Raw genomic sequence first — 25,669 nt, forward strand, 5'->3', positions numbered from 1 at the left:
AAAGGTGAGTCACGCATTTAAAGAGCACGTCCTTTGAGAAAACATTCAGGAAATCAAGTCGGGGTGAGGAGTACAGAGGTTGACAACCCCTCGTTTGTTTTAACTGAACACACACCTGGCACTTTGCTGTACACTGGGGCGCAGGAATGAGTCAAACCACCTCAAGGAGCCCATACCTTAAGGCACCTTGAGAATCACGCTCCGAGAAACTTCCCAGCTGCCAGGAGAAACTTCCAGGCCCTGTTTAAAAACAGGCTTCCTCTACGAATCGTCACTTGTCCTTTCCACTCTTCTTTAACACCTGCATTCCAAATTACATAATTTTCTACTGAGGTTGTGTTGTTCAGTTGCTCAGTCATGTCCAACGCTTTTTGACCCCATGGTCTGCAGCATGCCAGGCTCTTCTGTCCTCCACTATCTCTTGGAGTTTGCTCAAATTCATGTCCACTGAGTCAGTGATGCTATCTAACCATCTCATCCTCTGTTGCCCCCCTTCTCCTCCTGCCCTCAGTCTTTCCCAGCGAATTGGCTCTTTGCATCAGGTAGTCAAAATATGGGAACTTCAGCTTCAGCATCATCAGTCCTTCCAATGAATATTCAGGGTTGATTTCCTATAGGACTGACTAGTTTGATCCCCTTCTGTCTGGGTGGCCCTGCACTGCATGGCTTATAGTGTCATTGAGTTATGTAAGCCCCTTCATCACGACAAGGCTGTGATCCGTGATGGGTTACATAATTTGAGAAAACTTCAGAAAGCTGAGATGGGACTGCCCTTCTGAGACATCCTGCAGCCAGTTCATCATCCACTCCCGAGTCTGCAGTTTACTTTTAGTATTCTGGAGTCTGATATTTTATTTTTTCTCAGGTCTGTATCATTTCCCTGGGCCTCTGAGAAGCTGGGAAAGCCTCAGCATAAGGGCTTTCAATGCCCAGTGGGTAAAACAGCCTAACTCAATGCCAAACCTTCCACGTAGACTAAATGTGCTAAATGCCACCCTTGTTGTTCACCTTGGATTTACTGTGAGAAAGCACAGGGCATCGCATCAAGGCGTCAGAGCTCATCACTGTGAAGCATAAGGCACCAGATCAAAGACACACATCCAGGATCTACCCATCCCCAAGCCCCTCCCGTTGAGGGGCTCAGAATGACCATAGCTGATGGGAGCCCTGTGGACGATCTCAGGGAGAAACTAACAGACTGGGGAAAGGGGAGGACGGATGAGCAGAATGGATTTATTTGGGAAGCCCAGGAAATCTTCTGCAAAGAAGTGGACACCACACCCCGCTAACCACTTCACTTTCTCTCTTCCTCTTTGCCCCAGAAACTTCTTAAAAGGATTTTCATATCCACTCTGAATGGCCTGCCCTCTGCTCCCTAGTCTCACGGACCTTGTGAAATGTGTCACATAGGCTACCACAGGCTCTTGGTCACTCCACGTGAAGGGACCACCCCTCCAAGTCCCCATCTTACTAGACAGCTCTACAGCACATGGCCCCCACCCACCCCTGCTCTGGGCCATCTCCCTGGAATGAGGGCCTAGCCCTTCTCCTCCGTCAGCTCCGGGCTGTCTCCGCTCCTGGCTCATCTGTGAGCCCTGAATCCTTCTGCCTCCATGCTGCCTCTACAGTGCTTCCCATGACTTCATTCAATCCGTTCCTTCCTAGTCGGCCAGCTTCTCCTATGACTTCTGATCAGCTCCGAGTGGATTCTCTGATCAACAGCCTCTCCCATGGGCTCCTGCGCATCCCCTTCCTCCACAGTTATGAGTGCCAAGTTACACAGGCTCTCCTTGACACCCCGCACTGGCTGCCTCAGGGATGCAGAGCTCTGGCCACGCTGGGCGGCTCCCCCAGTCACTGGAACTCCCTGCCCGGCCAAGGAAGAAGGGTCCAGGGCAGATCCCCTGAGTCTCCTGCAGTCCTCGGAGGAGGGCCCCCCCTTACACATCCTGCATGTGCTAAGAGTTCAGTAACACTTGTAGAAGTCAGGGTGGAAGGAAGGAGAGAGAGAGGGAGGGAGGCCAGAAGGAACCCACCCACCACCTTTGCACTAGACCGAAAAGGGACCAACACCCACCTGGAATGAAGCAGGGGAAGCACGCACTGCCCACGAGTCAGAGGACAGGCAGAGGGGAGCCATCCCCGGGGGCTGGAGATGCCTGAGACTTGCCCGGGAGAAGGTGCACCAGTGCTTAAGGCGGTGGACAAAGGCTCACAGCTGGAGGGGGCAGGAGGTCCGAGGGACTGGGGAGCAGGAGCTGGACTGCAGCACTTCAATGCCACGAGGAATTCTGGGTCAGCATCACCCCCCTTATCCAGAGGAAACTCAGCAAAGATTTCAAAAATGGTGTTTTGAAATCGATTTGTAATAAAATTCAATATATCCTTTTATTTGTTATTTGTTGCTTTTTCCTTGCTGCTTTTAATATATCGACACATATATGTGGAACCTAGAAAAATATACAGATGAGCTTATTTGCAAACCAGAAATACAGACGTAGACACAGAGAACAAATGTATGGATCCCAAGGGAAGAAATGGGGTGGGAGGAACTGGGAGAGTGGGACTGACATGTGCACACTATGGATACCATGCGTAAAACAGATGACTAATGAGAACCTGCTGTACAGCACAGGGAACTCTACTCAATGCTCTGTGGGGACCTAAATGGGAAGGAAATCCAGAAAGACTCCATATAGCTGACTCACTTTGCTGTACAGCAGAAACTAACAACATTGTAAAGCAACAAAACACCGATAAAGAAAAATAAATAAAAATTATCCTTTTAGAAAATATCTACAGTCACTGATTTATTCCACCACGTTATTTCTCTGGTGAATTTTCCACATAAAATAAGATGATTAACTCCCCCAGTAAATGAACAAGCGCCCCCTGCCCCCTGCCTTTATTACGTATGAAATTTCCCAGACTTGCTGACATTGTCTCCATCGCAGCTTCCAGCTGATGTGCAGAGGCGCAGCAGTGCATTGAGGTACCCAGGGTACTGTCTGACCCAGGGCACTGTCTGACCTGGGCAGTCATGGAGGGGTGGGGTGACCAGAAGCCTCGGCCAGTCACCCCACCTCTACCAGTCTGGTCTGCTGACTAGGTGCACCAGGAGTGAAAACATGGCATAGCTTTCTATGACACTCCATGAAACAGCGAGCCATTGTCAACTCCCCAAGCAGAGCTGCCATTGCTTCTTGGGGATAACATCTGGAAACCAGCACATCACAGCATAACTAGGTGGTCCATGGAACATACATACACAGCTACAGGTTTATTAAAGATAAGGTGAAAATGAAAATCTGAGGCATAAAGCAATTTCCTACTAGATCCAGAAAGACAAACTTCAACGTGAGCTAAATTAAGAACAGAGACTAAGTATCAGAATTTACAATGAACATACTGGCCCAATGGAAAGCCCTACTTCTGGGAATGGCGGACTTCATCCATAGCACCTTCCTATCACGGTAAGAAACTGCACACCCGGTGCAGACAAAGGAAAAGAGACATGGTGTCATAGAAACCGAAGGGGTTTCCTCAAGGCCCAGGGTCCCAGCGCAGCGGGGGGACAGTTGCTCCCACCTTGTGGCCATAAAGAATCTATTACTATTAAGGCCTTCTAATTCTTGAGGCATTTCCTTCTTGTATCTGAGGAATTCCCCCTCATTGTGAATCTTGTCTTCCAGGACAGAAGCCAGGCATGCAGGGGCTGAGGTGGCATACCATGGACACACACACGGCAGACACACACACGGCAGACACACACACGGCAGGCACACACACGGCAGGCACACACACACGGCAGGCACACACACATGGCAGGCGCACACACGGCAGGCGCACACATGGCAGGCACACGCACACGGCAGGCACACGCACACGGCAGACGCACGCAGACGGCAGACGCACACACACGGCAGGTGCACACACATGGCAGACACACACACAGCAGACACACACACAGCAGGCGCACACACACGGCAGGCGCACACACGGCAGGCACACACACGGCAGACACACACAGAAGATGCAGGAAGACACACATGTGTCTGGGCTGCACCGTCCACACAGGGCCTACAGGGCGCCTTGCTACGTGGGGTTCAGGGGGTCTCTATCCACAGTAAGCTCCAAGCCTGACTCCCCGGCCTGCCCCCAGCTCCATCCCATACTGTGGCGGCCCTTAGCGTGCCCACAGGCAGGCATCCCCACCCTCCCCTCTCCCACCCTGCATATAGCCCTGGCCACCCTGCAGACCAGGGAGGCCCTCAGGCAGTGGAGTCCACAGAGGACTATCGGGAAAGAGGCCTGCGTCCACCCTGGAATCTGAGGGCAGGCTATCTGGGCAGGGAATTCCAGGGCTCCTGGGTTCTGTACCATCCTCTAAGCTCTAAGACTCCTGGCCATGCAGAGGCCTGTGGCCGGCTGAAAAGCAGGGCAGAAGCCCCCAAAGTACGGGGTCTGGGGGACTTCCCTGGTGGTTCAGTGGTTAAGGGGCTTCCCAAGTGGTTCAGCGGTAAAGAATATGCCAGCTAATGCAGAAGATGCTGGAGACACAGGTTTAATCCCTAGATGGGAAGATCTCCTGGAGAAGGAAATGGCAACCCACTCCAGTATTCTTGCCTGGAGAATCCCGTGGACAGAGCGGCCTGGACTACAGTCTGGACTACTGGGCTACAGTCCTTGGAATCACAAAGAGTCAGACATGCCCAAGCACACACACCAATGGTTAAGACTCTGTGCTCCCACTGTGTGTGTGTGTGTGGCGGGGCGGGGGCGTGGAGGGTGGGCACAGGTTCAATTCCTGGTCGGGGAAACTAAGATTCCACATGCCACACAACCAAAACCAAAAGCAAACAAACAAAAAATACAGGGCCTGGGTGGGATCTATCCTATCCGAGTTTAAGGGAAGTTTCTGCAGAAACCCAAGGAGGCATATTGTAGCCCTAAGGAGCCCCTCCCTCTTCCAGAGACCTGAAGTAGCAGAGCCCTGCCTCTCAATACAGAAGGGAAGTGAAGTGAAAGTCACTCAGTTGTGTCCGACTCTTTGTGACCCCATGGACTATTGAGTCCATGACATTCCCCAGGCCAGAATACTGGAGTGGGTTGTCATTCCTTTCTCTAGGGGATCTTCCCAACCTAGGGATCGAACCCAGATCTCCCACATTGCACACGGATTCTTTACCAGCTGAGCCATAAAAAGGAAATCCTAATGGTAGTTTCCATATTTCCACTTCACGCCAACTCACTCTCCACACTGAGCATCTCCCTGTAAACTCTGTGTCTCCCTGTACAGACACAGACGGAATCATTTAATATGACTTCTCATCCCAAACATTAACAGACACAGCCTACATGTATGCCTGACATAATGGAGAAATATTCAGAGAATGACGCTCTAACTAATTCACCTATAACAAAAAGAGGCGGTGTATGAGTCCCCAGGGAAAGCAAAGACTATAAGACTTATGAAATGTCACCACCCACATGCTCTATGGAAAATTAGTGGAAACATGCATGGGGAATGGATTATGATATTAAAATGAAGCCCATAATGAGGACCTTCACCTCTGACAAGCATTCAGCCAGCTATTAAACAGTCATTATTAAAACTAAAAATGTTAGTTTTGAAGACAAGGCAGTAAAAGAACTTATAAAGCCAGAGAACTACATGATGGTGGAAAATACTTTAGAATTCTGTGTTTACACCGGTCTCTGTTTCTTAAAAGCAAAGTCCCAGAAATAAGCTGCAAATGGCCAGGGAGCTCAGTGTCTATCTTCCTGCAGCAATGATTCTCCATGAGGATTTTCTGGGGGGAGTTTTTATATTAATATAAAATGAATTCCATTTATTATTTTATATTAATATAAAATGTTATGTTATATATACATTAACAAAATATATTAATATAAAATAATAAATTAAATGTAATTTAAATATATATTTAAACATACTATAAACTTTTATATTAATATGTATCAATAACTTATATTAACATAAACATTTATATTAATATAAAATTAATTACAAATTATTTTATATTAGTAATTTTTCTATTAGAGGATACAGGACTATGTCATGAAGCAGAAAGAAAAGTCCCCAAGAGATAAAACACAAGACAAAAAATCGTCCCTTAAGGTGACATCATGGTGTGCTCAGCCGAGCATCCACTCTTGATTTTCCAAGAGGAATGTTTTGGAGGTAAAATCTGAGAGGCACTGTCCTGGGTGAGCACCACAGTCCCTTCTCCTCAGCCCCCCTGACACACCCACAAGGCTGGACACCAACCCCAAGGACAGAGAAGACCCCAGACGGGCTCTGCACCAGGAAGGAGAACATGGACGTGTCCTCCTGGGGTCCCCACAGCGTGCTCCCGGGTGACATGACTGCCCCATTCTGCAGAGATGAATGACACGTCCTAAACCTCGACCATATGACCTGCATGGCCGTCACCGATCCTCCCCCGAGGAAGAGCTTTCCATGACTCTGACCAAAAAAAACTATCCCACCAGAGGTGGTAGGAATATACATCCTCCCCCAAAACCCCAAAGTCCAAAAACCCCTGAGATATTGGCAATCTTCCTATCAGCAGACAGATCTGAAAGTGTAGCTCACAGAACTGACTTAGTTACCCAAACAAACGGGGAAAGGAAAGTCTGGGGGTTTTATCACAAGGATATCGCAAACAGGACATGAAGATAAAGTAAAAATAGCCACAGAGGTTTCTGGTGTTGCTAGGAATCCTACGCTATTCAGCTCTTACACAGCACCATATTGGTGGTGTCACATGGGTTTTCAGGGAAGAGGTGAAAATGAGGCACGGAGGGAAGTGATTACTGTCACAAGCAGGCTACAGACAGGAACGCCCTTGACCGCCAGGCTGGAGTTTGGCAAGGTCTCCACTCTGCCTTCCTCGGGTTCCTGGACAAGAGAAACCAGATTGAGTGATGGAAGTGACCCTGGTCTCCATCCCTGGTGCCTTTTTAATCTGTTGACCGGGGAATTCTGCAGAAACTAATGCCTGTGGCCGGCAGATTGTTATGTAAGTGAATACTGAAAGGTCTCCAGTCAATAACATCTGGGTAACAAAAGGCATTTTGCTATGCCTCTGGTCAATAATGTGTTAAGCACACTGCCTCGCCTCTTCCAGCATCTTACCCTCTGGCACAGCCCCAACCCAGACACTTGCCAAAGGCTCTGAGATGGACAGCGGCCACACAAGACTTGCAGAGTCAACAGGGAGAGAGAAGATGCCTGGAGCACTGGCTCCTGCTCAGGTGAGAACAGTTCCGCTTCCCAGAATGGGGTCCACAGATGAGTCTCAGAGCACCAGACAGTCTCTGCAAGAATCCTTCCGTGTTTTCACTCATGGGGTTTTCTTCTTACTGAAGTAAAACATGCACACAGCGAAATACACAACAAATCTTAAGTCTACAATCCCATAAACCAGGACAACTGCAGACACCAGAAACACCCCCATCAGGATACAGACATTTCCATTTCCATCTCCTATGAAGTTCCTGTGAGCCTCTGAGCAGGCACCTCCTGGTAATGCACGTGGCCCCACCAGGCTGATTTCTATCATCTCCTCTCCAACCTTCTGACAGTTAGTGCGTGTGCACCCCCGATGGCCAGCTCACACCTGCTGCTATTCTCGTTGTTTAGTCACTAGGTCGTGTCCAACTCTTCTGCAACCCCATGTAGAGCACCCCGACAGGCTCCTCTGTCCAAGGGATTCTCCAGGCAAGAACACCAGAGTGGGGTGCCCAGTCCTTCTCCAGCGGATCTTCCTGACCCAGGGATCAAACCCTGGTCTCCTGCGCTGGCGTGCAGGTTCTTTACCACTGAGTCACCTGGGAAGCTCCGGCTACCGTCGGTGCCTTGCTGTTTCAGGGCACATACCTGCTTTCATTACTTACTACCAACCGAGGCAGCAAAAGCAGTGGTTCTCAATGGGGCCAGCATGCCCCTCAAGGGAGCATTTTGGAAACTGTGGGGAAGGGGACTCTCTGGGTGGTCATTTAGTGGCAGAGACCATGGATACCACTCGTCTGGAATAGCACCCTCCCACCCAACAGTGAAGACCTGGCCCTCATCCTGCTTGAATTCCAGGCTCCCACAGACCTTCACGCTGACAGAAGCATCATTTACCACTTTGGGAGCCTGGCACCCCTACTCCATCCTCCACTGGGATAAAATATATTTTGCTGGCACAGTTTCATAGATCCTGAATTTTCCTGGGATGCAATCACTGTGGAAATGGAGGGAAGACTGGCCTCCCATCACCACTCAGACCCTGATCACCAGTCAGTCCTCACCTAGGGGTGTGTGGACCATGTGTCTGCTCCAGGCTACATGGGCAGGCATCCTGTATCCCTGCACTCAGTCTGCATAAAACACCACTGACTTCCTCAGACCAGTCGGCCCCTACCCAAGCATCTACACACCAAAATACATCATTTTAACCCAAATTACTTTACTTATTCCTTACACAGGCTACTATATTATTTGGAAATTATGTTGTAGCTAAGTTTTATTTTATCAACTCAGAATTGTAAAGGGGGGGTTAAAATATTTTCATGAAAAGGGAGTATTCATTTAGACCATGAAATTTTTGCACCTTGTTTTATGTCCCTGGACATATTCCAGTGTCTCTTGATTTATAGTCTATGGGAACTTGAATAGAATTTGTATGCTGCTGTTGTGCAAAAACTGTATAAATCTTAATTATGTTGAATTGGTTCATAGTGCCTTGCAAGCCTACTTTTCCTTCTAATTTTCTATTCATTCTATTAATTTTTGAGAATTTGATATTGAAACTCCAACTAAAAATATTAATTTATCTACTTAAAAAATAATTGTAATTTATAGTGCAACTAAATGTAGTTTTGTTGTATATTTTCCAAGTGTCCTGTAACTGTGTTATCATACTTCCATAATTTAAAAAATAAAAAAAGAAATAAAAAGGGGGAGGATATTTGGTTTTGAGTGAGGTGAGAAGCACCGGTCTAAAGTGATAGCATCTGACTCAATTTGACTCTTGGTCAGGAGCCACTGGCTGTATTTTCAGGGGTCCATGAGTTCCCTAGGGGCCCAGATGGTAAAGAATGTGCCTGCAATGCAGGAGACCTGGGTCCGATCCCTGGGTTGGGAAGATCCCTTGGACTAGGGCATGGCAACGCATTCTAGTATTCTCGCCTGGAGAATCCCATGGACAGAAGAGCCTGGTGGGCTACAGTCCATGGGGTTTCAAAGAGCCAGACATCACTGACTGACACTTCCACTTCCTGAGTTCTCTGGTTTGGGAAGCCAGCTGTGCAGAGCCTGGAATGCCAAGCTGCTCCTCCATCAACAGCACCCTGAGTCCCCCTGAAACCCAGCTACCAAACTGCACTTTAGTGGGGGTCATTTGAGAGATGGCCCAAAATCAGGAATCAGGTACAGGTACTTGTACTCTGTACCTCTTAAATGGGGACTCTCAGGAGCGAGTGCCTGCTTCTCTCTACCAGGAATGCTTTTGCATCTCCTGAGTGCTTCTTTCTGATCTTGAAGACACGGGAGGCTGTGCTATGCCAGGTGCCTGCAGGAAAACGTGTTGGTGTTGTCGGCCTCAGCTACTCGTTAGAACCAGCCTGGGGACTCTAGGAATGCCAGTGCCCCGGGCACACCCCGAGATGCTTGTTAGTTTGCACTGAGGTCCCATCCAGCAGTGCTGAGAGTGCCCTGGGCAGGTCTGAGAAGCCGGCAGGACAGAGCACTGTGCTTTCTTTTGTTCCTGCAGCCCCACTGGGGTCACCGAATAAGGTACACACTGAAGGAGAGTGAAAGTGTTAGTCACTCAGTCATGCCCAACTCTTTGCGACCCCATGGACTGTAGGCCACCATGTTCCTCTGTCCATGGGATTTCCCAGGTGAGAATACTGGAGTGGGTTCCCATTCCTTTCTCCAGGGGATCTTCCCAACTCAGGGACTGAACCCAGATCTCCTGCATTGCAGGCCAATTCTTTACCATCTGGGCTACCAGGGAAGCCCCTAAGGTACACACTAGTACCTATAAAATAAACAACAATGACCTACTGTATACCACAGCAAACTTTACTCAATATCCTGCGATAAACCATAATGGGTGCAGGGCAGGGGGGAAGATTCAAGAGGGACAGGACATATAAATATTTACGGCTGATTCACACTGTTGTATCGCAGAAGACAACACAACACTGTAAAGCAATTATCCTCCAATAAATTAAAAAAAATAATGGGAAAGAATCTGCAAACTGAATTTTGCAGATTTTTGAATAACTGAATCACTTTGCTGTATACCTGAATTACTGTGAATCAACTATACTTCAATTTTTAAAAGTACATAGTTCATCAAGCTTTACCTTATACATTTCTAGATTTCACTTTGTCTCCACTTAAAATTTTTTTTTGATGTGTATCATCTTTATTACAACATTTATTACAACATTGCTTCTGTTTTATGTTTGGTTTTTTGGCCCTGTGGCATGTGGGATGTTAGCTCCCCTGACCAGGGAATGAACCCACACCTCCTGCCTTGGAAGGTGACGTCTTAACCATGGGACCACCAGCGACGTCCTTGTCTCCACTGTTGTTTTGCTTTCTCCCTATTTTTAATTCATGGTGCTGAACTCCAAAGTATGCTGGTGACCCACAGCCCTGGGGAAGCCAGCCCCGTCCCACACTCGGTGAGATCACTCTGCAAGTTCCCGCGTGCCACAGCCAGGAGGCTGCACCAGCACTGCCTGGGGCCCCAGCACCTAATGGGGTTCAAGGGGGGGCAAAGCTGCTCACAGTGCAGATCCTGTCAGCCCACCCGACACCCTGGAAGACAGGAAAACACAGGCAACTGCCGGCCGACAGCAGCAGACGGGGAGCAACAGGAGGCAGAGTCCCTGACGACTCCTGTCCTTCACAGCGGTGTGTTCACATTGAGTTTGTCCATGTTGATGGCATACGAATCCCCCTGTGCTTCCCTAACCCCGTGCTATGGGAGCTCCACTGCGGTTGTCCAGCTTTGCCACGTGGATCAGTGAGACGCTCTCCACGGCCTCTCTGCCTGCTTCCAGATGGACACACCTGCCACGGATGCAGCCCAGTCACAGGCCCTCCATCTGGCCCTGTCCAGGAGCACGGCTGAGCCAGAGTGTATCGAGTGATGCCCAGGACAACCACACTTTGTCCACTGGGACAAATCTCCAAGAATCCCATTAGGCAGAGAGACCTCCAATGTCCTCTGCTTCACCAAGCAGACTCCTGTCCAATCAAGGACAGCGATGAGCACCCATCTTGTTCACTACTCTATCCTCAGTACTTAGCATAGAAGAGTACCCAGCACACAGTAGACACTCGATAAACATTTGTTAAGTAAGCTGTTGTTTAGTCGTTCAGTCACGTCTGACTCTTTGTGAACCCGTGGACTGTAGCCTGCCAGGCTCCCTGTCCATGGAACTCTCGAGGCAGAATACTGGAGTGGGTTGCCATTCCCTTCTCCAGAGGATCTTCCCAACCCAGAGATCGAATTCAGGTCTCCTGCATCGTGGGGAGATTCTGTACCATCTGAGCACCAGGGGGTATGACTACAAAATACTAAATGGAGTACTGAATAGGATATAAAATAGGTAAGAAAGAACCCACCTGCCAATGCAGGAGACACAAGAGACGGGGGTTTGATCCCTGGGTCGGGAAGGGAATGACAACCCACTCCAGTATTCTTGCTTGGAGAATCCCATGGACAGAGGAGCCCGGCCGGCTACAGCCCATGGGGTCGCAGAAAGTCAGACATGACTGAGCGCCTTAGCACATACCATGTGGAGTCCAGAGGTCTCTGTCTCCTTCTGGGTGCCAGCCCTCCACCAAGGTAATCACCCCATCTAAGCTTCTGTTTCCTCCGCTGTAACAGGAGGGTGATAATCGCGTGTCTCTCGGGAGACTGCTGGGAGGATAAAAGAGCATTAAGTATAAACAGTCTTATAAACTGTAAAGTGCGGTGCATGCCTGTTATGAATGAGTGTCACCCTAGTGTCTGTAGCTACACCACTCAGCGTCAACCTTCATCTGGAGGAGCCACAACTTACCCTTCCCCACGGTGGTTAGGGCATTCATAACTATCTCCTCCAGGAGACAACCCTTTCCAGCCCAAAGCCCTAGGAGGGCCGCTCCCAAACCAGTTCAACTTGGCAGGACTAAAACGCCTGCAAGCAACTTACAGACACACCCTAGAATAAACCTCCAGAAAGACTGCCAAGTTCCCCAAAGACAGATTTGAACAGCTTTTACTCCTGGTTCACACAGGAATAAAAACAACCACCCTCCCCGCAAAAAGAACAACAACAAAACACAGATTAAACCGCCATCACCTTCTTAGAAGACAAACTGACAACCAAGAGTAGGAGGAAAGGACGCTCGCTTTCTGCGCGCTGTGCAGGGAAAGGGGACGCCCCGCGCGAAGGTGCCAAAGAGACAGTCGTCCCCCTCCCGCCCCCCGCCCCCGCCCCCGCCCCCGACCTCGCCCCCGCCCTCCTACCTGGCGCCCGGCGGTCGCGTGCGGGGAGGCCGGGCGGGCGGAGGCGCCCTGGGAGCCGGCACATCACATCCCCTCGGTCGGGACCCGGACCCGCGCTCCCTGCCGGCTCCGCCTCGCGCCCGGGAAAGTACGGGCGCGGCTCCGCTGGGGCGGGGACGGCTCCCACTCCGCCCCACCGCGGAACTGGGAGACCGCCGGCCCCTTCCGGCGCCACTCTCCCCCTGGCATCCCCGCGCAGGACCCTGGACGGCGGCCGCGCGCCCCTCGGGACAGAGAGGGGATGACTCACTGTGACCTAGGCCCCGTGGATGTCCCCCACCCCCACGGCGGGGCCCCTGGGCACGATTTCCGGTGGAGCTCTCGATCCCAGGTACGCTCACACTCCTGTCCCCAAGCCGGACCTTCAGCAAGCCTCAGGCGCTTTGTTGATCTTCTCTGAACCACCGTTTCCTCTTCTTCGAAAAGGGATCTTAACAGCACCGACCTCGTGGAGCAGTTGTGGGGTTTCAAGGCGCTAATGCCGTAAACCTGGGGCCAGGCGCAGAGTTGATGCTCCACAAATCACCTGCTGCTTTTACTGTTACTCTTATGGGCCCGGACAAGAGAACAGCAGTGCATGTGGTCCAATCTTGGTATCAGACTTCCTGGCCAGACCTCGTGGGCTTTTAAGCTTAAAACTCACTTAAGTTCGTTTTGAACTCAGAGGAATGCAATGAATGGGTCACACCTACACCTCCCTGGGGAGGGTGGGCGGAGGGAGGAGGCTGAGGTCCCAGTGCACCCCCTTGGTTCCAAGGAACCCTTCCCTTTCCAATCTGTGCCTCCAGCGAGTGACTGGCCCCCAGCTTGTTTTGAGGACTTCATAGGCCAACCTCCCAGGAGACACAGAGTCAACGATGATTGTTTCCTTCCTAACAGAACACACCACCCCTTCCTGTATCCCTTCCCGCCTGGGCAGACGCTGGTGTCCCTCACCCATCTCTTGATATCTACATCAGAAACTCAGGAACTGAGACAACTTCAGCTGCCCCAGATAATTCTGAGATGGAAGAAAGCATAAATCGTCCAGCAGCCACAGCTCTTCTGCTCTAATGCCTGTCTTGAGACCACAAATGATGATATTTTTCTTTTTTTTTTCTTTTTCTTTTATCTGGTTCCAGAGTTCATATGGGAAATAAATGGGGAAACAGGGGAAACAGTGTCAGACTTTATTTTCGGGGGCTCCAAAATCACTGCAGATGGTGATTGCAGCCATGAAATTAAAAGATGCTTACTCCTTGGAAGGAAAGTTATGACCAACCTAGATAGCATATTAAAAAGCAGGGACATTACTTTGCCAACAAAGGTCCGTCTAGTCAAGGCTATGGTTTTTCCTGTGGTCATGTATGGATGTGAGAGTTGGACTGTGAAGAAGGCTCAGCACCGATGAATTGATGCTTTTGAACTGTGGTGTTGGAGAAGACTCTTGAGAGTCCCTTGGACTGCAAGGAGATCCAACCAGTCCATTCTGAAGGAGATCAGCCCTGGGATTTCTTTGGAAGGAATGATGCTAAAGCTGAAACTCCAGTACTTTGGCCACCTCATGTGAAGAGTTGACTCATTGGAAAAGACTCTGATGCTGGGAGGGATTGGGGGCAGGAGGAGAAGGGGACGACAGAGGATGAGATGGCTGGATGGCATCACTGACTCGATGGACGTGAGTCTGAGTGAACTCTGGGAGTTGGTGATGGACAGGGAGGGCTGGCGTGCTGCGATTCATGGGGTCGCAAAGAGTCGGACATGACTGAGTGACTGAACTGAACTGAACTGAGAGTTCATATGGATCCTCTTTCTCGGAGGAACAGGCTTCAATTTGGGGCTGGTGATAAAGCATTATGAGAACTCGTCACATGTCCCATCTCGTAGTGAATTTCTATTTAGGTGATGGTTCTCAAAACCCAACTTGCATGTTAGAATCACCGAGAGGATCTGGACTGCTGATGCTCAGATAAGCGTCATCAGAATCTCTGCAGCTGACACCCAAATATCAGAATTTTGAAAGCTCCCGTGCATGTGCGCTAAATTGCTTCAGTCATGTCCAACCCTTTGCAACCCCATGGACTGTAGCCCACCAGGCTCCTCTGTCCATGGAATTTTCCAGGCAATAATACTGGAGTGGGTTGCCATGTCCTCCTCCAAGGGATCTTCCTGACCCAGGGATCAAACCCTTGTCTCTTAGGTCTCCTGCACTGGCTGGCAATTTCTTTACCAGTAGTGCCACTGCAGTCCCTTGGACTGCAAGGAGATCCAACCAGTCAATCCTAAAGGAAATCAACCCTGAATATTCACTGGAAGGACTGATGCTGAAGCTCCCAACAATTTGGCCACATGATGTAAAGAGCTGACTCAGTGGAAAAGACCCTAATGCTGGGAAAGATTGAAGGCAGGAAGAGATGGGGACGACAGAGGGTGAGATGGTTGGATGGCATCACCAACTCAATGGACATGAGTTTGAGCAAACTCAAAGCCTGGGGTGCTGCAGTCCATGGGGTTGCAAAGAGTCAGAACTACTTAGAGACTGAACAACACGTGTCACTGTAGACCCAGGTGATTGCAACACGTGTGCAGCATTGCAAACAAGTGTGTGTCCAGACCTACAGTGCTGCCGATTCTCTGCATCTTCCACTTGAAACTGCTTCATCACATGTGTCCAAGTGGCAGTTAATGAAACTGACATGGGGGAACCAGCTCAACACTGCAGAACTAGCCCAGAAGTGATACAACTGTCTTACTGTTTATGCAATGGAAGTTTTTAAAGTCATTTACAAGTAGAAAGTAAAATTGATTTGTGCGATCATGTAGAAATAATAATTACATTTTCATTTTTCTTTATGTTCTGATGCCTCGGACAAACCCATACCCCAGCTGTTCTGCTAGATGCCTGGGCCCCTAGACCCAAGGAGGACCCTCAAACAGCCCCCCATTATGGGGATGAGACCTGAAGGCCTGCCCTTCTCACCTGTGACCACTGTTCTGCTGGGATCCTGAAATCATCATCTCCCTCACTCAGCTGTGCTGAATGCCTTCCCTGGCTCATCCTCCCTCTGTTTCCTAGGTAACAGGTGTGTCCACCTGCCCTGGTCCACCCTGGGTTGGAGGCTTCAGAAGGTGGAGGCTGTCACATAAGTCACTGTCCGCTCTGGTCTCAGCATCACACAGATACTATAGATGCAGGGTATACTTTAAGTCAGAGACCTTTCATGAAAATGACGACACATGTAGCTTGACAAAAGTGTGTGAGCAACAGAAACAACAGAACACTTCTGGAGTGTGTGTCCCTCACTCCCCTCCCATCTCTGAGACTCTCACTTGGGAGACTCGACTGCCTGCTACCCCCCAGACCACCTTCCTTAAGAGAGACTGTGTGTGTTAGTCACTCAGTCATGTCCGACTCTTTGCGACCCCATGGACTATAGCCTGGCAGGCTTCTCTGTCCATGGAATTCTCCAGGCAAGAATACTGGAATGGATTGCCATTCCCTTCTCCAGAGGTACTTTCTAACCCAGGGATCGAACCCTAGTCTCCTGCATCGCAGGCAGATTCTTTACCATTTGAGCTACAGGGAAGTCTAAGAAAGACTGTATTCCCTGAGAATTTTCAGTCTCTCTCCTACCTGGCAAGCTCCTCAGATCATGTGACCCTCTTCAGGAGGACCATCTTACAATGCATGAAAGAAACAGCACCTGGTTGACTGGTACAGCATGCTCTCATGGTCTGAAACACAAGACGCTGCCCATGACCAATGAGGCATGACACTTTGAAGATTGCCCATTGTGAACATTCAGGCCAGACATGACAGCTCTAAAGAGGGAGCGTTTATGTGCTTGTTTCCTTGACTCCCCAAAGCTAAAATGCTGGTGAACTCTGAGCCTCTCATTTATATCATAAACCATCGAGTTCAGAAGGATGTACATTCATGTAAAGAGCACAAGGTATTTTTCCCACCCAGAGGAGCAGCGTTCAGCAGGAGGCAAGAAGAAAAGCAGAGAAGAGATGCCTGGTGTTTGCTGACCCTGGACAGTCACTGAGAGGAGACTCAGCACCCCATTCTCCCCTGCCACCAAACAAAAGAGAGACCCTGGCCTCCTCCCGAGAGAGGAGGCTTGAGGGGACTCTGGAAGAGACCAGAATCCCTGGGCTCCCCAAGGTGTAGCCCTGGACACCACCCATGTCGTAGCAAAGACTTGGGTCCAGCATGGCCCAGGCCAAGGGGCAGCTGGACAACAGAAATGCTGGGCCTGGGCCAGGCTGCCTCGCTAGGTCCAGTGTTCAGAGTCCCAGACCCTCCAAGGGGACATCAGCGGGGCTGAGATGAGCTGGCACAGGTTGGGACCAGCAGGGCAAGCTCAATCTCCACTGGGGGATGTAAGTCCAGAGAATGACCTTCAGGCAGAACCCTTATCCGGACCCCAGGACAAGCCGAAAGCTTTCCCTACCTCCACCTCCATCACGTCCGAAGAATCCCAGTTACCGTCCAGAGGAAAACAAGCTGCTTGAAGAGGGAAGAGTTCTGAACAGATTCTCTTAGGTTATGCAAAGAGACTGAGCCGTAACCCAGTGCAGACTAAACAACTCTGTATTGCCAAGATGTTTTTTTTTTTTTTTTGCTGGCATCAGATGGAAATGAGGCTTCACACGCTAAGCTGACTTCAGTCGTGGAAAAGTTTTTCAAAAATTACATGTTCACACAAGGGGCCTCTGTGACTCTGGCTACGCCTGGTTCTTTTTGTTGTTGTTATTTATGGAACTGCCGGTAAGTGTTCACAGAACCACAGTGTTCCCTGAGAAGGGTTTAAAAACCACTGTCCTAGATGGACTTCCTTCTACGGTCTAGTTTTTCTGCTCCGTTCACACATTTTCCATCCACTGGCCTCCAAATAATGACTTTTTAAATCTATGTCTCTTTCTACGTCCTGTCACCGCAGCTTCGTAGCTTTAACGAGCTGGAGGCTTCCTTTCTCCACATAAGTAGTTTACGCGTAAAGTTTACACGTAAGTGTAAAAGTTTCTTCTTCAGAAGGACACAGCTCTTCTGATGAAGGCCGTGGGACGGGCAAGCATTCGGGCCCACAATACTAGCAAGGACCCTAAGGAGAAGCACAAGGAACTTCCTTCCAACTGCTACCACCCCAGCAGGGACAGGCATTCCCACTCACATAGCGGCAGCAGCCATGGTGTCAGTAAGCACAGCACCGATGAGCTGCCACCCACTGTTCTGAGGAGTCCTGTGGGCCTGAGCAGTGCTGGCATCTCCTCCAGTTCTGACTCTTCAGGGAAAAGCTGCGTATCAATGATGTATCTCAGCACCATCACTCCACAATGAGCGCAAATTCCACAAGTTCAGGTGGACAATGGACATCTCAGCGCCCTCGTGAAACTGGACAAGAAGCCAGTGGAGACCAATGGCTCTGATGTCAATCACGAGCACAGGTCAAACAGCCAGCATATGGACCTTCATCATGTTGGACTCACTGTTAAGTGCCCAAGGAATGAACGTGTATTCATTTCTTTAGGTCAATTTTTCCTTTACTTTTTTAATTTAAAAATTGTTAGCATGAAAAACTTCCTCCTGACATGGAAATTTCTGTGATCATCTTTCTACTCAAGTTCCTCTGATTGTTAAGAATTTTACCAATCAGACAGCTACACGTGAACTAGAAGAGGAGAGCCGGGGAGAAAGTATAAAATATCAGAAAACTTCCATGGAAAATAAACTACTTCTTAACCTCCTTTGTGTGCTTCCCAGGTGGCACAGTGGTAAAAGAATCGACTGCCAATACAGGAGATGCAAGAGACACAGGTTCAATCCCTGGGCTGGGAAGATCCCCTGCAGGAGGAAATGGACATGCGCTCCAGTATTCTTGCCTGGAAAATCCCATGGATAGAGGAGCCTGCTGGGCTTTAGTCCACGGGGTTGCAAAGAGTCAGACACGACAGCACGCACACACATGCACATAACCTCCTTTATGAAGAAGAAAAGACACACACGGCAGGCAGCGCTGCCAACTCTTGGTTCTAATTGCAGCTTTCATCTTGTTCAATGAAGGTAAATGGCCACGGAGACTTCTAGTGTCTGGTTTTTGCCACGTTAGCGCAGAAAGAACACAGCAAGTTCCAATGGCCGACTGCCTTAGTAACTTCCAAGAATTGTTAGCAACCTAGCAGAACTGGACTGGCGGGCCTTCTCTTTTATACCAGGCTGTCTTTGACTTGGTGACTGCTTCAACACATAACACAAAACCACGTATGACCACGTCATCTATCACCATCCAAAAGGCAGCCGTTACCAACTTCCCTGCGTCATCAAAAAGAAAAGGGCTGAGCGAACCTTTTGTGCTTAGTCATACACAAAATACGTAACAAGAGTACCGCTTTCCTTAAACACAGTTCTCAGTCTAATGTTCTTTCCTTGTAACCCTACACGGTCCCGGCATCACTGGTTTTCTACAAGATTCTGGAACTGGTCACCTTCCCTTTTTTCCCCGAGCACCCAAGCACCTTCCAAAATCCAGATGTTGCAATCTCTCAACCCTTTGATCCTTTTGGAATATAACTGCCAAATTAATTTCTTTAAGTGGTTTCCTTCAACATGATCACTGTAATACATTAAAGGGATTTTCCAGGGGCTCAGTGGTAAAGAATCCACCTATCAACACAGGAGATGCAAATTCAATCCTTGGCTTGGGAAGAGCCCCTGAAGGAGGGCATGGCAACCTACTCCAGTATTCTTGCCTGGAGAATCCCATGGACAGAGGAGCCTGGCAGGCTACAGTCCATGGGGTCCCAAAGAGTCGGACATGACTGAGTGACTAAACAAATATATTAAAGGTGGATGAAAATTCTCTACTCCTCCTTTAACTTAGAGGCAAAGTCAGATTTCCCTTCCCTTGAATCTGGCATCCCCTTAAATCAGTGACTTACCCAACCAATTCTAACCAATAAAATGAGGTAGAATAGAATTTCTGGAACTTCTGAGACAAGATCATCAGAAACCTTTCAGCTTCTTCCTGAGTCTCTTGGAGGACTCTGTTGGTGCCCAAAGCTACCTAGTAAGAAGTATTACTCTCCAGAGACTGTCGCACTATTGGAAACCTTAAATTCCATAAAGACCACATAGATATACCCAGTCCACAGCCCCAGCTGACAGCCAGGACCTACCCCAGCCATGGGAGAGCCATCTTAGATGTTAAGCCAGTCAACTCTAGTCAGCTACTATCTGACTACATACCCAGGAGGGGCACCAAAGGAAAACCTCCCAGCTGAGTCCCCTCAACCCACAGAAGCATGAGTGATAATAATACACTGTTTTTTTAAGTCACTGAGTTTGTAGCACAATAACAGACCAGAAGCAATGGCCACACTCAGGAATGTGCCACGATTCTCCGTGGCCCGTCCTGAACCATGGCAAGTCAGCCCAGCCTGCGACATCTCCCAGGATTAAAACGACACTGATCTCTTTTCTCCATCGTCACCTCTGAACACTGCCTAGTCACAGAGTTCCTCAATATCTATCTCACCAGCAAATAAAGGAAAAATGAGAGGTATGAGATGGTCAAATAGGTTTAGCTTTAAATACACTATTCAGAGTAAGAGAAGTGGCTTATAATCTTGTACTTTTCAGCAAATGCTAACTGCGAGAATGATTTAGTTTCTAGTGTTGTTATTCCGTGATTTTCCAAGAAATAGTACAACCCGTGAGAAGTAAGCCTCTGTCAGCGAAGATACTTAGAAGAGTAATGCGAGGCCATGACTTCTGACATCAGAAGCAGAAGAAAATCTGGGCAGACTCAAGAATGCCTAGTTGTTTAATCGTTTCCCTAATTTCCAAAGGCATGGACTGCAGCCTACCAGGCTCCTCCGTCCATGGGGTTTTTCAGGCAAGAGTACTGGAGTGGGGTGCCATTGCCTTCTCCGAAAGGTTATACTAACACTCACCTATTCCTTTCTCTTGTCTTTTCTCAAAACAATGTGGCAAAAACTTGGCAGCTGGTGAACTGCTGTCCAACAGTCACCCCTGTTCACTTTGCCCCCAGGGAGAATGGAGCTGGGTCCAAGTGTTGGGAGATGAGGCCATAGGACCACAGAGGCCTTCTTTGCCTCTTGCATTCTTATTAGTAAGTCTCTAACTTAAGAGCTTTGATGGACGATGCTGAGCCATCCCAACTCTGGGATGGCTAGACCTACTGATGGGCTCAGCCTGTGGTCAAGAATACAGCTGGTACTGACCTCGGAGAAAGCCAATGCCACGGGGCCCTGAGTCATCCCAAGAGTGACCATAGTAGAAGCTTATGATCTTAATTCCTCAATAACTGCATAAAATATTCATACTTGGGACCAGTTTTGGGCAGGAGACACAGAAGATTCCCTGAGTGTGACTTCTGTATGGGCACCAAAGATGCCTTCTTGTATTCCTCTAGATCTGTGCTACCCAATACATGTAGCCTCTAGAAGCATGAAGCTATTTTAAACATTAGTAACTGACATGAGTTTGAGCAAACTCCAGCAGCAGCCTGGCATGCTGCAGCCCATGGGGTCACAAAGAGTAGGACATGACTGAATAACTGAACAACAACATAATTACTTTACATTCATAAATATAATGCTTTGTCCATAACTATTTCATATCTATATTTTTCGTTTCTCTGGTAAATATAATATCTTCAGGGATTAGAACCATGTATTTTGGAGGGAGGATGGGGAATCTCTCTGCTCTCTGTCCCAAAACACTCATATCAACCATATCACTACCCTGGATGTCAGAATTAGTCAACGTGTAGGCTAAGGAAAGTCTACCCTGGTGGCTTAGATGGTAAAGAATCTGCCTACAATCCAGGCCCATTGACTCATTCTTGGCTGGCAGCAGAATTCTGCTACAGTTTCTGCAAGTTCACAGATATGACAGTCAGCCATGAGCATGCCTCAAATTCCTTAAACATCTCAAAAAATGTTCTCTCAATTTTGGTTGGAAATGCTTTGAGAATATTTATATAAACATAGACCAGAAATAATGAATATTAGCCAGGATCAAGACTTTTGGGGAAACAAGTAGATTGTGAATGATCTCAAGTGAAAAACAGCCTGGTGATTGCCAGGTTCTAACAAGAAAAGCTCCCCAGGTTGTGAAGGTAGGAAGGAAAGTGAAGGGGGAGAGAGAAGGGGCGGCCTATGAATCCACTGTCTCCAGTCTTGCTGAGCCCAAGAATACTGAAGAAAGACTTATTAGCCATCACGGTCATTTGAACACAAGCGTCAGGAGGAAGATGTTTAGAGGAAATTGTATGAATGTTGATAAAAGATTGTTAAAGAGTAAAAGATATTCTACATTAGTAGTTTTCAAGGGGCTTCCCTGGTGGCTCAGATGGTAAAGAATCCACCTGCAATGCAAGAGACCAGGGTTCGATCCCTGGGTTGAGAAGATCCCCTGCAGGAGGAAATGGGAACTCTCACCTACTCCAGTATTTTTGCCTGCAGAATCCCCATGGACAGATGAGCCTGGTGGGCTACAGTGAAGCACACAGTGGTTCTCAAAGGTCCCTGAGACCCACCCAGGAGGTCTACAAAGTCAAAGCTACTATGATACTAATTCAAAGATAGCCTGTTCTTTTTCTGCACATGTCTTCTCACAAGAAGCTTTTGTTATTGTTGTTCAGTCACCCAGTCATGTCCGACTCTTTGGGACCACATGGACTGCAGCACTATAGGCTTCCCTGTCCTTCACTATCTCCTGGAGTTTGCTCAAATTCATGTCCATTGAGTCGGGGATGCTATCTAACCATCTCATCCTCTGCCGCGCCCCCTCCCCTTCTCTTCCTGCCCTCAGTCTTTCCCAGCATCAGGGTTTATTCCCAGTGAGTTAGCTCTTCACATCCAATGGCCAAAGTTTCAGAGCTTCAGCTTCAGAACAGTCCTTCCAATGAATACTCAGGGTTGAATATCACAAGAAACCACATGACCTATAATATCTCACAGACTAGGTGCAGATACAAGAATTTGTCTTCTGCTGAGCCAAATATTAGTGAGATTTCCACAACAATGGAAACAGTATAAAACAATGCCAGAAAAAAATTCTATTTTTAAACTTTGTTTTAAAAATCTAATAATTTTATAAAGGAGATGTGACTTATGGTAACAGCTAATGAAGTTACTATTTTCAATGATTAATAAAAATTCATTTTAATATTTAGTTTCATTTCTAGATCAATATCAATAGTGAATCCATATAAACAGATCTTTTTAAGTTTAAAGTTTGCAATAATTTTTAAAAGTGAAAGGAGGTCTTTAAATCACAAGTTTGAGAACTTCTGTTCTGCAAAAAGCTTGGGGAGGGCTTCTCTGAAGGCTCAGTGGTAAAGAATCCACCCACCAGTGCAGGAGACATGGGTTCAATCACTAGTCCAGGAAGATCCCACATACTGTGCAGCAACTAAGCCTGTGTGCCACAACTGCTAAGCTTGTGTTCTAGAACCCAGGAGCCTCAACCAGAGAAGCCACCACCACGAGAAGCCTGCACAGCACAACTACAGAAAAGCCTGTATAGCAATGAAGACCCAACACAGCCAAAAATTCATTTTAAAAAAGCTTGGGTGGCTCTATGGAGACTACCATGAAGTTCAAGGAAGCATCTTCCCAGAAGCAAGGATCAAGGGAAGATCAAGGGGTGAGAAGGGAGAACCACCCCAACAATGGCTGCTTCACCTGTTACCCAGACTTTGAAATGGAACTAAACAGCAGCCCCTCTGAGCCTCCCTAAGAAACCGTGCCCTCATTCACCAGTGTGATCTGAACTGCTCTCTTGGGTTACACAAATCCCAGCCTGAGTTTCTCAAAGGGTGTGCAAGACAGTCAGTGGCATTTATAGCTTACCTCACCACTGGGTCCCTAACTGTTCATTTGACCCAAATCTCAGTTCAGTTCACGTCGCTCAGTCATGTCCGACTCTTTGCAACCCCATGAATTCCAGCACTCCAGGCCTCCCTGTCCATCACCAACTCCCGGAGTTCACTCATACTCACGTCCATCGAGCCCGTGATGCCATCCAGCCATCTCATCCTCTGTTGTCCCCTTTTCCTCCTGCCCCCAATCCCTCCCAGCATCAGAGTCTTTTCCAATGAGTCAACTCTTCACATGAGGATCTGACCCAAACTTAGTAACTGATTATACAGGAAGGACACACAAACATCAGGACATACACATATCTGACAATGAGTTAGATGCTTTCGTAGAACATCCATTCAGAGTCTGTCATACAGAGGGAAGGAAGGAAGTCAGAAAAAGAAAAACAAATATCACATATTAACACATGTATGGAGAATCTAGAAAAATGGTACAGATGAACCTATTTGCAGGGCAGGAATAAAGATGCTTCCCTGGTGGCTCAGCTGGTAAAGCCATTGCAGGTGGCTCATTCCTGCAATGCCAGAGACCCAGATTCAATCCCTGTTTTGGGAAGATCCCCTGGGAAGGGAATGGCTACCTACTCCAGTATTCTTGCCTGAGAATCCCTTGGACAGAGGAGCCTGGCAGACTACAGTCCATGGGGTCAGAAAGAGTCAGACATGACTTAGTGACAAAACAACAATCCACTCAGGCTCTGTGAATCTATGGAAGGGTATAACATTCCTGCCCTGTTAACAGAGAAACTTCACAGGGTAACTGAGAAGCTTACAGATAATGAATGTACCTGAGAATATTTTTAACTGAATAGTACTGGAGTGGGTTGTCATTGCCTTCTCCGAATAATACTATACAAAGAAGCAAATATTACTGAAGCTTTATGAGCCATAAACTCCTAATGTGATCCCATTTTGAAATAGGGATATTTCTGGCAATGAGTGGGTCCATATTTCTGACTAAAAGGGTAGATACACTAGTATATACACCAGCCAATAAGTTTCTCATTCCAAAACACTAACCAAAGCCACAGCTAAAAAGCGGGGATTATCTGCACAAATACTCCAGTCTAAAGTAATCAGGGATGAAAGGTACAAATAGCTTGGTCTCAGGTGATAGGACACTAAATACAGTCAACATCACAAAGGACTCTCAGGAGCCGAAATCTAAACAGTACTCAAAGACCGCGAAGGGCTTCAAGGAAACAAAACGGTGGTTGGCAACCAGAAGTTTCTCAACCTTCCTCACGCAAACTCTGAAACGTTAAGTGTTGCCGCGCTGAAGTGGTTCTGTTTCTCTACATTTTTTATTGTTAAAAAGCTTTGCCCAAATTTGAATCATTTCCTGTCTGAACAATTGCAATCTCTCTTTCCTGTCCTTCCTACACAATTAAACTCCCTATCGCCTCTGCCAGAGAAATTCCCTCCTCGTTGCCAAGTAAGCATCTCAAATTGTGAGATGGCCCCCGAGCACGCGCATGCGCACACACGTTCCTGCTCTGCTGAAGCCTCGCCTGGCGCGTCAGAGCACGTGTCTGCATCTCACTTACTGCACACGGTCCTTCATGATCTTGTCTACTCACGGTCTGTTTCTACTAGCATGTGTGCCCCCAGGAGGATGGGAATTTGGTTTGTTTTATTCACCATCGCATTATCATTATCTGGAAGAAAGCCTGACATGTGGTAGATGCACATCATGGAAAATGAATATCATTGAACTCTGTACATTGAAAGCTCTTTTACTTGATTTCAGGGTTGTTTTTTTTTTTTTTTGTCCCTTCCATTTAATAATACTTTATCTTCTTTCAGGGGCTTTCCTGGTAGCTCAGATGTCAAAGAATATGCCTGCAAATGCAGGCGATTCGGGTTTGATGCTGGGGTCGGGAAGATCCCCTGGAGACGGGAATGGCAGCCCATTCCAGTACTCTTGCCTGAAGAACCCCATGGACAGAGGAACCTGGCTGGCTACAGTCCATGGAGTCGTGAAGAGTCGGACATGACTGAGCAACTAGCATCTTTTCATCTAACTTTTTATTTCGTATTGGAGTATAGCCGATTAACAATATTGTGATGGTTTCAGGTGGACAGCAGCAAAGGGACTCAGCCATACATACACATGTATCCATTCTCCCCCAAACTCCCCTCCCAGCAAGGCTGCCACATAACACTGAGCAGTTTCCTGTGCTGTACAGT

The 25,669-nt window shown here is 48.0% G+C and overlaps 1 protein-coding gene and 1 long non-coding RNA gene across 23 annotated transcripts in view; one reads left to right on the top strand and one right to left on the bottom strand.

The window, feature by feature from the left end:
* The window catches only part of IL1R1 (interleukin 1 receptor type 1), a 195,702-nt gene that overhangs the window by 37,817 nt on the left and 132,216 nt on the right, over positions 1–25,669 (bottom strand). For 2 of the 22 annotated variants that reach the window (XM_086327816.1, XM_086327824.1), the window contains exon 2: positions 2,078–2,450. The exons of 3 other annotated variants lie outside the window; for them this stretch is intronic. The gene's annotated coding sequence lies outside the window, so the exon portion shown is untranslated. Of the gene's footprint in view, positions 1–176; positions 302–2,077; positions 2,451–6,841; positions 6,926–7,193; positions 7,390–11,829; positions 11,958–12,381; positions 12,498–12,548; positions 12,650–12,949; positions 13,376–17,023; positions 19,835–25,669 lie in introns of those variants that run through there. 17 more of the 22 variants (XM_086327810.1, XM_086327808.1, XM_086327812.1 and 14 more) reach the window with 17 other exon arrangements.
* On the top strand, positions 12,781–13,744 carry LOC147363683 (uncharacterized). Its single transcript, XR_015137355.1, has 2 exons — positions 12,781–12,918; positions 13,467–13,744. It is a non-coding gene; the product is annotated as an uncharacterized LOC147363683 (long non-coding RNA).

The sequence above is a fragment of the Bos grunniens genome, chromosome 11 (assembly GCF_055505025.1).
Source record: "Bos grunniens cultivar Pamir isolate PY7600 chromosome 11, Bosgru_T2T1.0, whole genome shotgun sequence".
Lineage (NCBI taxonomy): Eukaryota > Metazoa > Chordata > Mammalia > Artiodactyla > Bovidae > Bos > Bos grunniens.